The sequence below is a fragment of the Pituophis catenifer genome, unplaced genomic scaffold (genome assembly GCF_029215685.1).
Source record: "Pituophis catenifer annectens isolate HBS135680 unplaced genomic scaffold, rPitCat1.0.hap2 SCAF_3, whole genome shotgun sequence".
In the NCBI taxonomy this organism is placed as follows: Eukaryota; Metazoa; Chordata; class Lepidosauria; order Squamata; family Colubridae; genus Pituophis; species Pituophis catenifer.
This window is the reverse complement of record NW_027256883.1, coordinates 96938810-96951325: the sequence shown is the minus strand read 5'-3', so window position 1 is coordinate 96951325 and position 12516 is coordinate 96938810. Positions and strand designations below refer to the sequence as shown.

Genomic DNA, 12516 nt, shown 5'->3' with positions numbered 1-12516 from the left:
TAGACAAAAGATCCTGTGCTCAATGAACAGACAAAGCACCCAGGAGAAGCAATCATTAGATCCATTTGCATCACTTAAAGATACCAGCTGGTCTCACTCACCTCACAAAATATCCTAAGGTAATCATCCAGATTTAAGGAAAAATCACATGCCCTCAGAAAGGTAGTAAAAAAATCAGACAGAATGTCAAGCTTGCATCCTGCCTCTCAGCCATTTGTTCTATGGCTATGCCAACCTTCTGTAAATAGCTGTTCAACCCCCAGGAATAAAAGTACCACAAAAAACTCTGGTGGGGGGTGGGAGCGCGGAACTCCAGAGAAGCTCAGCTACAGACAGAAAGTCTGGGCAGTTTCTGAAAACACTTAAAGCAGCAGGGGCGGCAATTAAGGTAAGGATTAGGCTAGAAATACAACACACTAGAATCTTTCCTTCCTGCGTTCCTTGCAGGATTAGCCCTGTAAAGTGGGAGAAGAATTCTTCCAACAACCGGTTCTCTGAACTGCTCAGAAAATTAACAAAATTAATGCGAACTGATAGCAGCCCACCTCTGGTCCCCACTCCTAATTATACTAACATTGGAAGTGTTAATTAGAAATATTAACCAGAATTCAGAAATAAAAGGAATGGAAATAAAAAAAAGAAAAGTATAAATTACAAGCATTTGCAGATGACCTGCAAATTTTTATATTAGAAGAACCATTAGAAACCAGCTCCCGAGTCCGGACTAATAGGTAAAATAGAGGAGTATGGAGAAGTTGCAGGACTGAATATAAATAAAGAAAAAAACTAAAATATTAGTTAAGAATCTTACAGCCAAGCAGAAAAATGAATTGACAAAGAAGGTAGATCTTCAGATAGTAAAGAAAGTGAAATATTTAGGAATTTACTTAACAGCAAGATGTGCAATAATTAAAGATGATAATTATATAAAGTTAATGCAACAAATTAAACTGGGCTTGGAGAAATGGAAGAATCTACAACTTTCAATGATAGGGAAAAGAGCTACTATAAAAATGAATATATTGCCAAAACTACTTTTCTTATTCCAAACAATACCTATAAAACTAGAGAAAAAATATTTTGAGGAACTAAATAAAATAATTTTGAAATACATCTGGCAAGGAAAAAAAGCAAGATTAAGATTGAAAATGTTATAGGAGTCTAAATGTAATGGGGGATTCGGGCTACCGGATTGGGAGTTGTATTACCAGGCATCTGGGCTTACATGGGTGAAAGAATGGATAAACTCGAGACATAGAACATTGTTGCTACTGGAGGGCCACGATTAGGGTGGCATACTTTTCTGTGTTTTGGAAGGAATACCGCACACTTTCCAAGGTATGTGAGGAGTACTTTATTCTTAGTATGGGAAAAAGTTAAATAAAAAAACTATATGAAAATATCAGTCTGGCTTTCTAAAATGAAAGCATTGATACATCCAAATATTATCAATTTGGGAAAAATTATATCCTATAAAGCAGGGGTGAAATGCTCCCGGTTCGGACCAGATCGCCAGATCCGGTAGCAATGGCGGCGGGTGGTTCGGGGAACTGGTAGCAAAAATCCCTGTGCCCCCCCCATGCCCAGCTGAGCCACGCGATCATCAGAGGCTGTTTTTTTACTTTTAAAGGCATTTTTTCTACAACCTCTTCAACCGAAAAAATGCTTTTAAGATTTGGCGGACATATTTCTAGACATCTTTGCTAGTCTTGCGTGTGGCAGATGCCACCTATAAAATATTTTGTATAAGTTTTCCTTATATGTAGTGGCCATTGTGAGCTTGTTATTTCTATCCCAAAGCTTTTGTCATTTATCTAATTCTATAGCGTAGCCAAAAAATTTTGTCCATGCTATCATTGTTTCCATTTCCATTTTAAAGCTTAGTAGGTAACTATATAGTTTCCTTATCAATTTTTCATCTGTCCCTAATAGTATTTGATCTAGTATTGTTGGTTCTTTATAAAAAAACCTCTTCAACCAAAAAAAGTAAAAAATATTTTACTTTTTAAAAGTAAAAAAAAGCCTCTGATGATCGTGTGGCTCAGCTGGGATCATCAGAGGCTTTTCAAAACATTTTTTTTCTGCAACCTCTTTGGCCGAAGAGGTTGTAGGAAAAAAAATACCTTTAAAAGCCTCTGACGATCCCAGCTGACTTGCCTGATTGTCAGAGGCTTCTAAAAGCATTTTTTTCTGCAACCTCTTAAGGTTATAGAAAAAATGCTTTTAAAAATAAAAAAAAAAGTTGGCCGCGCCCACCCAGTCACATTACCCCCCCTCCCACCAAGCTACGCCCACAGAACCGGTAGTAACAAATTTTAGATTTCACTCCTGCTATAAAGACATTTTAAACAAGAAAGGGGAACTTAAAACTAGACAGGAATTACAGAACCAAGGGGTGGACCTATCATGGGGGCCGCACCTGCAAATACAATTGAGATATGAGAAAGATGTGAAAATATAAGGTTTTTTTATAAAGAACCAACAATACTAGATCAAGTACTATTAGGGACAGATGAAAAATTGATAAGGAAACTATATAGTTACCTACTAAGCTTTAAAATGGAAATGGAAACAATGATAGCATGGACAAAATTTTTTGGCTACGCTATAGAATTAGATAAATGACAAAAGCTTTGGGATAGAAATAACAAGCTCACAATGGCCACTACATATAAGGAAAACTTATACAAAATATTTTATAGGTGGCATCTGCCACACGCAAGACTAGCAAAGATGTCTAGAAATATGTCCGCCAAATCTTGGAAATGTAATCAGATACCAGGTACCTATTATCATATGTAGCAGACATGTATGAAAGCAAGAAAATATTGGACTAAAATACATACGTGGTTGGAAAAGATGATTAAGTAGCACATAGATTTAAAGCCAGAAATATTTTTGCTAGGTATAATACCAGAAAGTTATGATAAAGGGACTGTATACCCTTTATACAGTATACAGTACCCTTTATTAAGTATACCCTGTATACTTAATACTTCATGTATTTAAGTATTAAGTATTAAGTAGCGAGAATTGTATTTGCACAACACTGGAAAAATGAGAACACTCCACCTGATGGAAACATAATTCATGAAATATTGGACTGAGCAGAGATTGATAGATTGACATTAAAAATAAAAGACAAAGGAGATACAGAGTGTTATTCAACATGGGATAGGTTTTATCAGTGATTAGATACGAGAGGTAGAAGTTAGAAGAAGAAAGATTATTGTTATGTGTATGTAAAAGATGAACATTATGTATGACTATAAGTATTCCAGTATAATTAATTGAAGCACAAATAAGTTAATATAACTATAATTATTGTTATATATATCCTTTACGCGTTGAAACCCAGCTGTGTCTCATCTTGTTTTTTCTGTTCATGGGGGCGTGGCCTCAGCGCAAGGCGCAACCTGCCATGGCTTAACCAACAGTGACAACTCTTAGCGGTGGATCACTCGTGCGTCAATGAAGAACATAGCTAGCTGCGAGAATTAATGTGAATTGCAGGACACGTTGATCATCGACCCTTCGAACGCACTTGTGGCCCCGGGTTCCTCCCGGGGCTATGCCCGTCTGAGCATCACCGACAGTTCAATCACCGTGAGCGCAACCCGCCTCCCACCCAGGTACGGGCACCTCCCCATGTGCGGCGCGGGGGTCGGTGTCCGAGTCCCTTCCAGGGGGCGAGCGCCACCTCTGGCACAGCTGGGGTTCACAGGCCTCCGCACCTCCATCCCCCCAAGTTCAGACCCCAACGGCGTCCATCCCAATAACTAAAATTTATTTTATTATTATTACTGCTACTATATTTGTTGTTTTTTGGTAAAATGAAATGCCTGGACAATACAGTTTTTTAAGTATTTATATATAAATAAAAAAATATATTTTAAAAAAATTCTGGTTGTCACCTTTAAAGGCCTACATGATTTGGGGCCAGATTATTGGTCTTTTCCCAATTACATTTACCCTGCCCACCAGAGCAGGGAGGCAGGATATGTTCCAGACTCCTCTTATGAAGATCTGTCTAGTAGGACCAGGAAGAAGCCTCCATGGTGGCTCCTGTCTCTGGAGCATCATTCCATGGAGAAAAGTTTGTTTCCCTCCTTGATACTCTTTCTGAAGGCACTGAGATATGTTTTTTCCAGTTGGCCTAGGGCCCCCATGTTATTCTTCTCTGAATGTTATAAATAGAGATATTCACATCTGAGTGTGAAATCTTTACTGGCTCTTGCGACTCAAGCTTGAATACTCAGTTGCATAGTAAAATAGGATATCAATTGAGCAAATATGTAAAGAAAAATGCTCTTTTAAAACTCTGCTACATTGTCTTATCACTTATCACAAAGGATTTTATTAAGAGTTTGTATTTTATATTGTTAAAGTGCCCGTTGTGTGAAAATTTGAAGTTTCCTCTGATTTGTCTCATGAGCAATATTAGGGAAAGAAAAATCATCATTTGAAATTTAGCCAATTTTGCTATTTCAGGAAAGGATAACAAAGAAAGTGGCAATTTTTTAATTAACGTGGGATTTCACTTTCATGCTTCATATGAGATGCTTAACATCACACCAGGAAAATCTGATTCCTTTCCTGCTACCTCACAATAAGGGTTATAATTGTGCATTAAGATGGTTCTCTTTAATGTAATCAGAATGTAGCACCAGCACCCTAAGGGCCATAAAAGCCTTGAATCTCTTAGTAGCCTAATATCTCATCAACCCCATTTCTCCTATAAATAGCCTAGGAAGACAAAGATAAGCGAAGTTCTTCAGACAGAGCAGCCTTTAGGTTAATATCATGTAGATGTTGCTCTAACTTGGATCTTATTTTATATGCAATTCTTTAAAAGTTTATGCAATAGTTAAAAATAGAAGTCTAAGGAGAAAGTCTGAGTAGGCAATTAATTTAGTATTAAATGAAAGAGACTTGATTCTATGGAGCCAAAGCTTCATTATACTAGCAGGTTGGGGCTTAAAACAGAAAATTATTGGGTTTGTTTTTGGCAGAATTCCATTTTAAAAAATTGGGAGGAGTACCCTTTCTTGACTAACAGTCAGTGAATCTTTACTGTATAGTTTAGAATAAAATTTAGAATTCTTTTCCTCCAGATATTATGATAGATGGCTTAATTTGTTAGAACATGGCCCTCAACTTTTTGGGCACAAGGGACCAGTTCTGTGGAGAGCTTTTTCTGTGGATCAGAAGTGGCATTGTTTCGCATGCTGCCTGCATCCTGTGGATGAGGCTTTGCTTGTTTGCGCAGCCTGTTTTCTGGCATGCTGTGGCCCGGTGCTGGTCCATGGACCGGGGGTTGGGGACCCCTGTGTTAGAGGGCAATGTACTGTATTAAGTTACTCAATACTATTCTGCTGTCAAAAGAAATGTGCCCAGTGGATTATCAAGCAGGGCAACAGTCTAGACCTCAGGGCCGGGGAGGGGCTGTGGCTGTTATCAGAGAATCTCTAGCAGCCTCCAGGGGCATAGCTCCACTTGTGAGACCCATTTTTTTTAGGTTGGGCTCAAGGGATCAGGTAGGATTGCTGCTGCAATATCAGCCTCCCTGCTGCATGGCAGTTTCCCTATCTGGGCTCCTGGACCTCACCTGAGTTCCCCAGGCTTATAGTTCTGGGGGGGGACTTCAACCTGCCATCCCTGGGGCAGGGTTGGAGGTAGCCCAAGATTTCATAGAAACCATGACTTCCCTGAGCCTGAGCCTGTCCCAGGTCATCCAGGGCACAACTAGGAATAGTGGTCATACACCCAATTTGTGTTCTTGTTGGAGCAGTGACTATGCGACCTGGAATTGGTGGACTTGCCCTTGATCCCCCTGTCATGGTCAGATCACAGTCTGGTGGCAGTGAGTTTCTTGAGAGCTGTACCCCCCTGCAGCGAGGCAGAATCTATTAGATTGGTCCACCCCTGTCAACTAATGGACCCTGATGAGTTCCACAAGGAACTAGAGGTTGTAACTGCAGATCTGCTGCACAGTCCAGCTGAGCTCTTAGTCACTGTTTGGAATAGGAAGGTGATTGAGGCTCTGGATAGGATTGCACCCATGTGACCTCTCCTCACCCGTAGACCTCTCTGCCCTCCATGGTATAGAGAGGAACTGAGAGGGATGAAATGGATGAAGAGACATCCAGAGTGTCCGAATCAGCCACCAGCCGCACTGGCCGCATACTGGCCACAACACCTGGACTCACGACTCCTGCTCTAAAAGCAGGTGGCAATCATGGCCAGGAGGGCACTTGCACAGCTGCAGGTTGTGCACCAATTATGCCCTTTTCTGGACTGACAATCCCTACTCACGGTCACTCATGCCCTAGTCACTTCCCATCTTGATTATTGCAATGCTCTCTACATGAGGCTGCCCTTGAAGAGCATCCGGAAGCTCCAGTTGATGCAAAATGCAGCAGCCCACATGGTTTTGTGCAGACCTCAATGTGTACATGCATCACCTCTCCTGCAGGAGCTGCATAGTTGCCGATTTGCTTCCAGATGCAATTAAAGGTGCTGATAGCCGCCTAAAGCCCTTCATGTCTTGGGACCAGATTATCTGAGGATCTGTCTCTTGCCGGTCACATCTACCTGACCCACTAGAGTGGGGAGGCAAGGAATGTTGCAGTTCTCTTCCCCTAGGGAGATACATCTGGTGGGACCCAGAAGAAGGGCTTTCTCTGTGGTGGCTCCCTGTTTCTGGAACATCATTCCCCCGGAGACTAGAATGGCCCCTACTCTAACACTCTTTCGGAAGGTGCTGAAGACCCAGTTCTGCCAGTGGGCCTGGGGAACCCAGAGCAGGATGGAGCCCATTAAATGGCTTGTGTGATTTGTTGTCACTGGGGTGGGTGTGGGTGGGAGGCTATTATATTATTTCATTATTTTCTTCTATTTTATTTTTATATTTGATGTTTTTATATTCCTGTAAGCCGCCTTGAGTCGCCATGTGTGAATAGGCAGCAATATAATTTTTCTATAAAATAAATAAACCGTCCCAACCTGGTCAGTTAGAAAGGAAAGACTCTTGGATTCATTGTTAATGAAAGTACACTTTACTAAAGCCAAGTGGATCTGCCAAGAAGCAAAGCTGGATCTGAGTTTTCACACACACAGCATATGAATAACTTTCCCCTTCTTCCCACTTTCCCCCCAGTTATCAAAAGTTAATAACCAAGAGGAACCTGGTTTTCCAAAGTTGAAAAAAGTTGAAAAAAGACTTTGGAAAAAGTGCAAAGAAGAGCAACTCAGATTATTAAGGGTATGGAAACTAAAACATATGAAGAATGATTGCAGGAATTGGGTATGGCTAGTCTAGAGAAAAGAAGGACTAGGGATGACATGATAGCAGTGTTCCAATATCTCAGGGGCTGCCACAAAGAAGAGGGAGTCAAGCTATTCTCCAAAGCACCTGAGGGTAGGACAAGAAGCAGTGAATGGAAACTAATCAAGAGAAACAACCTGGAATTAAGGAGAAACTTCCTAACAGTGAGAACAATTAACCAGTGGAACAGCTTCAGAAGTTGTGGGTGCTTCATCACTGGAGGTTGTTAAGAAGAGACTGGACATCCACTTGTCTGAAATGGTATAAGATCTCCTGCTTGAGCAAGGGATTGGACTAGAAGACCTCCAAGGTCCCAGTGTGATGTCTCCTGTGGATGACTCCTCCACTTCTTCCTTAGAGGCTGGCTTGAGGGAGAATGAGATCATTCCTGGCATGTCAGGATTTACTGATCCTGAACTGCCAGCAGAACAGGCCACTGGGGAGAGTTTACAAGCCAGAGAGGAAGAGGGGGAGGAGCTGCCTGCCATGGTAGATCCCACAGTATGCAGGGCAGAGAGGCGGATGTCTGCCAGATTGCTGGGGGAAAGACCCTGCCCCTCTTGATGGGCTGCACCGGGAGCTATTTAGCACAACAGGCAAGAGTAAGGCATTGCTGGAAGCAATACTTGTGAGTTGTGACCAGATGTTTGTGTTTCCAAGATGCTGCAGTTTGTGAGCTAGGTGAGTTTAGTTTAAGTTGCAGGGAGGGTTTGTGTTCGTGTTTTGGACCCTGTTTGAGCAGCTCTGTTTGATGGACTAATTGGCCATTGCCTGTAAGTTTAGTCTGGGGCTTGTTTGTGGCTGGCTTTGCTTGGAAACAACCTTCTGAACTCCTGTCCTGGGCTGTTCCTGTGAATTCTACTTGTAAACCCTGAAACTCTGACAAACCTAATTGGAGGCTCCAAACCTCAGATTGGATTTTGGCTTCTCTTTTAAAACTAACCAGGCAAGGCCTTTATTTCCAAGACTTTTTTGAATTTGCCGTATGTTCATTTCCTTGTTATCTACTTGGTCTCGAGCCAAGTGCTGTTCTAATCTAGCAGCTGAATCCTGAAACAGAACTGCTGTGGGAAAGACAAAATAAAGCTCTCTCTAAACCAACACTGACATGTGAATGAGTGGAGCAGCACATCCTTCCAGCTCTATTCTGATTGATTGATCAATGAGTGTCCAATTAGGTGCTAACAAATTATTTGGGCAACAGTCCCTGTCTTCATGGGCTGGATGGTTCTGCATTCCATAGTTTTACCTTGGAACAGCAAATGGCTCTCAAGGGACATCACAATGCTTTGATTGTGATTTGATTTGATTTGATTCATCTCATGTGAAACACCCCCCCCCATCCCACCCCACAGTTCCCTCTCTCATTGAGTATTTTATTTTAATTTAATTTAATTTCCAATTTATATACCGCCCTTCTCCCTGAGGACTCAGGGCGGTGTACAGCCAAGATAAAAAACATAGAATACAAATATTAAAAAACATTTAAAAATATATATAAATTTTGGCCCAAAAGTTAAGAAATCACAGACTGATTAAAAGAATTTAAAAATTTCTTCTTAAGCCAACCCGGCTTGCTGGAAAAGATGGGTTTTAAGGGAACGACGGCTGGTTGACAGCAGGCAATGCATGACATAGCAGAATGGCAGTCCTGACACCTGCTATCATAACAAATTATTTGGGCAACAGTCCCTGTCTTCATGGGCTGGATGGTTCTGCATTCCATAGTTTTACCTTGGAACAGCAAATGGCTCTCAAGGGACATCACAGACTGATTAAAAGAATTTAAAAATTTCTTCTTAAGCCAACCCGGCTTGCTGGAAAAGATGGGTTTTAAGGGAACAACGGAGTATGGCTGGTTGACAGCAGGCAATGCATGACATAGCAGAATGGCAGTCCTGACACCAGCTATCATAAAAATAGTTTTATTGTTTTTTAACTTTTTTTAAAAAATTTCTATACTGTGTTTTTATTGTTTGTAAGCTGCCTAGAGTTGGTGTGAGCAAGTAGGCAGCTTTATAAATTTTCTAAATAAAATAAAAAAATAAAATTGGTAGTACAGGGGTTTAAGGCACCCTGTTATTAAGCTTATTAAGACCAGCTGCCTGCAATTACTGCAGGGTTCAAATCTCGCCAAGGCTCAAGGTTGACTCAGCCTTCCATCCTTTCTAAGGTAGGTGAAATGAGGACCCAGTTTGTGGGGGCAATAAGCTGACTTTGTATAAAATATACAAAAGAATGAAGGCTATTGCTTAACGCATTGTAAGCCGCCCTGAGTCTTCGGAGAAGGGCGGCATATAAATCAAATTAAAAAATAAATAAATAAAAAAATAAATAAATCAAATCCCAGTACTATTTAATGGAAATTTTGTTTCTGAAGCAGCATGAAACCCTTGATATACTCCCAATACAAAACATCTACAGCTTAAGCAAAGAGTCAAATGCATAATCTATAACAATTTTTTTCCTTTTCTTCTATATAACAGGCTTAACAATAGCTAATTATTACTTTTTATATGAGTGCACAATATGTGGAGTTGGACAGAATGTTTATGGAGAACATTGCTGCTTCACAAAATATTCTAGTCCCCAACTTGTAGAATGAAGCAAAGCTGTTGTTCCTGGAAATGCTGGAGGAAACATCTCAAGTATTGCCCCAAAATTCAGTGAACCATCATTGATATATCACAACGAGGCAAATAGGGTTTTACATAAGTTTAATATACAATTAAGAAGCAACTAAGAAACACTAAAGTCAAGGTTATTTGTTTCAACTTTAGATATCAAAGAACACGATAGCAAGAACTAATCCAGAAGAAAGCAACTTGGCTTAGGCCTGCGATATTTGGCGGACCATCTGCAGCCAGCAACAGCTTCCCATCGCCCGGTGCGCTCTCACAGGGAGGGCCTACTCAGGGTGCCGTCGGCCAGACAGTGTCGGCTGGCGACCCCCAGGGAGAGAGCTTTCTCTGTAGGTGCACCCACCCTTTGGAATCAACTCCCTCTGGAGCTCCAGGTGGCCCCCAACCTTCGCTCCTTCCGCCGTGGGCTGAAAACATGGCTATTTCATCTAGCCGCCCTAGACTGATGGGGTTTTTAATAGAATTTAATGGGGTTTTATTGGATTTTTTGTCAATTTTATCATGGACTTTGTTTCTAACGGTCTGTTTGTTTTGTTTATTGTTGTGAGCCGCCCTGAGTCCTGTGGAGATAGGGCGGCATATAAGTCCAATTAAATAAATAAATAAATAGACTTCTTTGCATAGAAGAAAAAAATACATTTGTTTTTGAAAGGATTAATATTTAGAAAATGAGATCCCCAGATACAAAACTTGTAAAGTATTATGAATCTAATAATATAATTTGTAAGGAGAATGTGTTAAAAAATTGTATTGTACCATCAAACTTTGCTACATAACAGCTTTCCTGCCTGAGCTTCTTGGTGCTATAGCTGATTTGACGGTGGAATTCCCCAGATTTAAGGCCCTGAGAGACTTCAGTCTACTTTCTCTGGGCATAAGATCAAAGGCAATTCAGGTGTTCCCAGTCACTATGGCAAACATAGATAATATCCAAGTTATGAACAGTCTGACTCACTGGGAGGGTTTCACTCTACATTTGGTTTTTGTTTTGGAACAATGGAGACATGATCTGGAATTCAGGATTGTTACTATCAATCCCTTGTCATGGACAGATAATTCCATTAGCCTTGCAATTAACAATGCCACATCTCATTTCAGGGAGGAAGGACCCATGAGATTCGTCCATTTCAAGTAGACCTGGCAGTATTAAAGTGAAGTTGGGATTATTCCTGAAATTCTGTTACAGGGTTTGACCAAGGCCTTAGCTGCTACTTGGAATAAGCAGGTGACAACTACCTTGGATCAGTTTTGACCTGTTTGTATTTGGACCTTGTTTGTATTTGGATCCTGGAGGGACTCCAGGAAATGAAACAGTGCATGAAAATACTAAAAACATCACTAGAGGAAGATAAACTGCAAATCCAATCAAACATAGATACTTTTATTAAGAATTATCTTGTGGTGATTAGAGTGGCCAATGTTATACATAGTATAAATTGCCACTAAAAATCACTAAAAATTACATATTAACAAGAATAAAAATAATATTCAAATTACTTGATGCAAAAGCTATCCCCAATGGACTATGTGACACCAATCATAAGATTGTAGAACAGCAAGACATGACAAGTCTAATATTAACAGAAAAAGATCAAATAAAAACCAGGGACTAATTAAGATAGCAAAACTTAAAAAAGAAGAATTAGTAGAACAATTACTACAAAAGGTGGAGATAACATTTAGTTAACAGATGGGAAATGTGGAGGATGAATAGAAGGCATACAGAACTACTTAACACTGCAAAAGAACCACATGGGAAAAGAAAAAGTGGGAAAAATGGAGTGGGACCAAACACATTGCATGGTGGTGTGAAGAGGTTAAAGAATCAGTTGAAAAAAAGTTATACAATCATTGGATAAAATCAGGGAAAGAAGAAGATTATATAAACTACAGATTACAATGCAGAGATATCAACACAATAACTTAATTAGATATCTAATTAAGAAAGCAACACAAAAATCCTGGGAGTACTTCAGGAAATCATTAGCAGATAAACATAAAGTTATAACTAAAAGCCAGTATGGGTTTGTTAAAAACAGATCATGCTAAACCAATCTTATTTCATCTTTGACAACATGACTAAATTAGTAGACCAGAAAATGCTCTGGACATAGTATACTTAGATTTCAGTAAGGCATTTGACATGCCCACCTTTGGTTGGCCCCACTCACCCCTTCCAGGAGTCCCCACATGCCCCATTTTGGCTCCCAGATAAGTGCAAAGAGGCCCACTAGGCCCAAAACAGGGCATGGGGGGGGGGTGCGGCACAGGCCCCCCGTGGCCCATTTTTTTTAAAAATTTGATTTATATGCCGTCCTTCTTCGGAGACTCAGGGTGGCTTACAATGTGCTAAGCAATGTGCTAAGCAATTTTTGCTCCCAGGGGGCTGCAGGGAGGCCCACTAGGCCCAAAACAGGGCATGGGGGGTGTGCGGCATGGGCCTCCGGTGGCCCATTTTTCCTCCCAGGGGCTGCAGGGAGGCCTAGCTTGTAAGGCACCCAATTGATCTATTCATTGCCTCCCAGCTGATCGGCATGGTTGGTCTAT

The 12516-nt window shown here is 40.7% G+C and overlaps 1 protein-coding gene and 1 non-coding gene across 2 annotated transcripts in view; both read left to right on the top strand.

Moving 5' to 3' along the window:
• NRG2 (neuregulin 2) overlaps positions 1–12516 on the top strand; it is a 348595-nt gene that overhangs the window by 109121 nt on the left and 226958 nt on the right. The gene's annotated exons all lie outside the window — the stretch shown is intronic.
• On the top strand, positions 3442–3589 carry LOC139316047 (5.8S ribosomal RNA). Its single transcript, XR_011600308.1, has one exon. It is a non-coding gene; the product is annotated as a 5.8S ribosomal RNA (ribosomal RNA).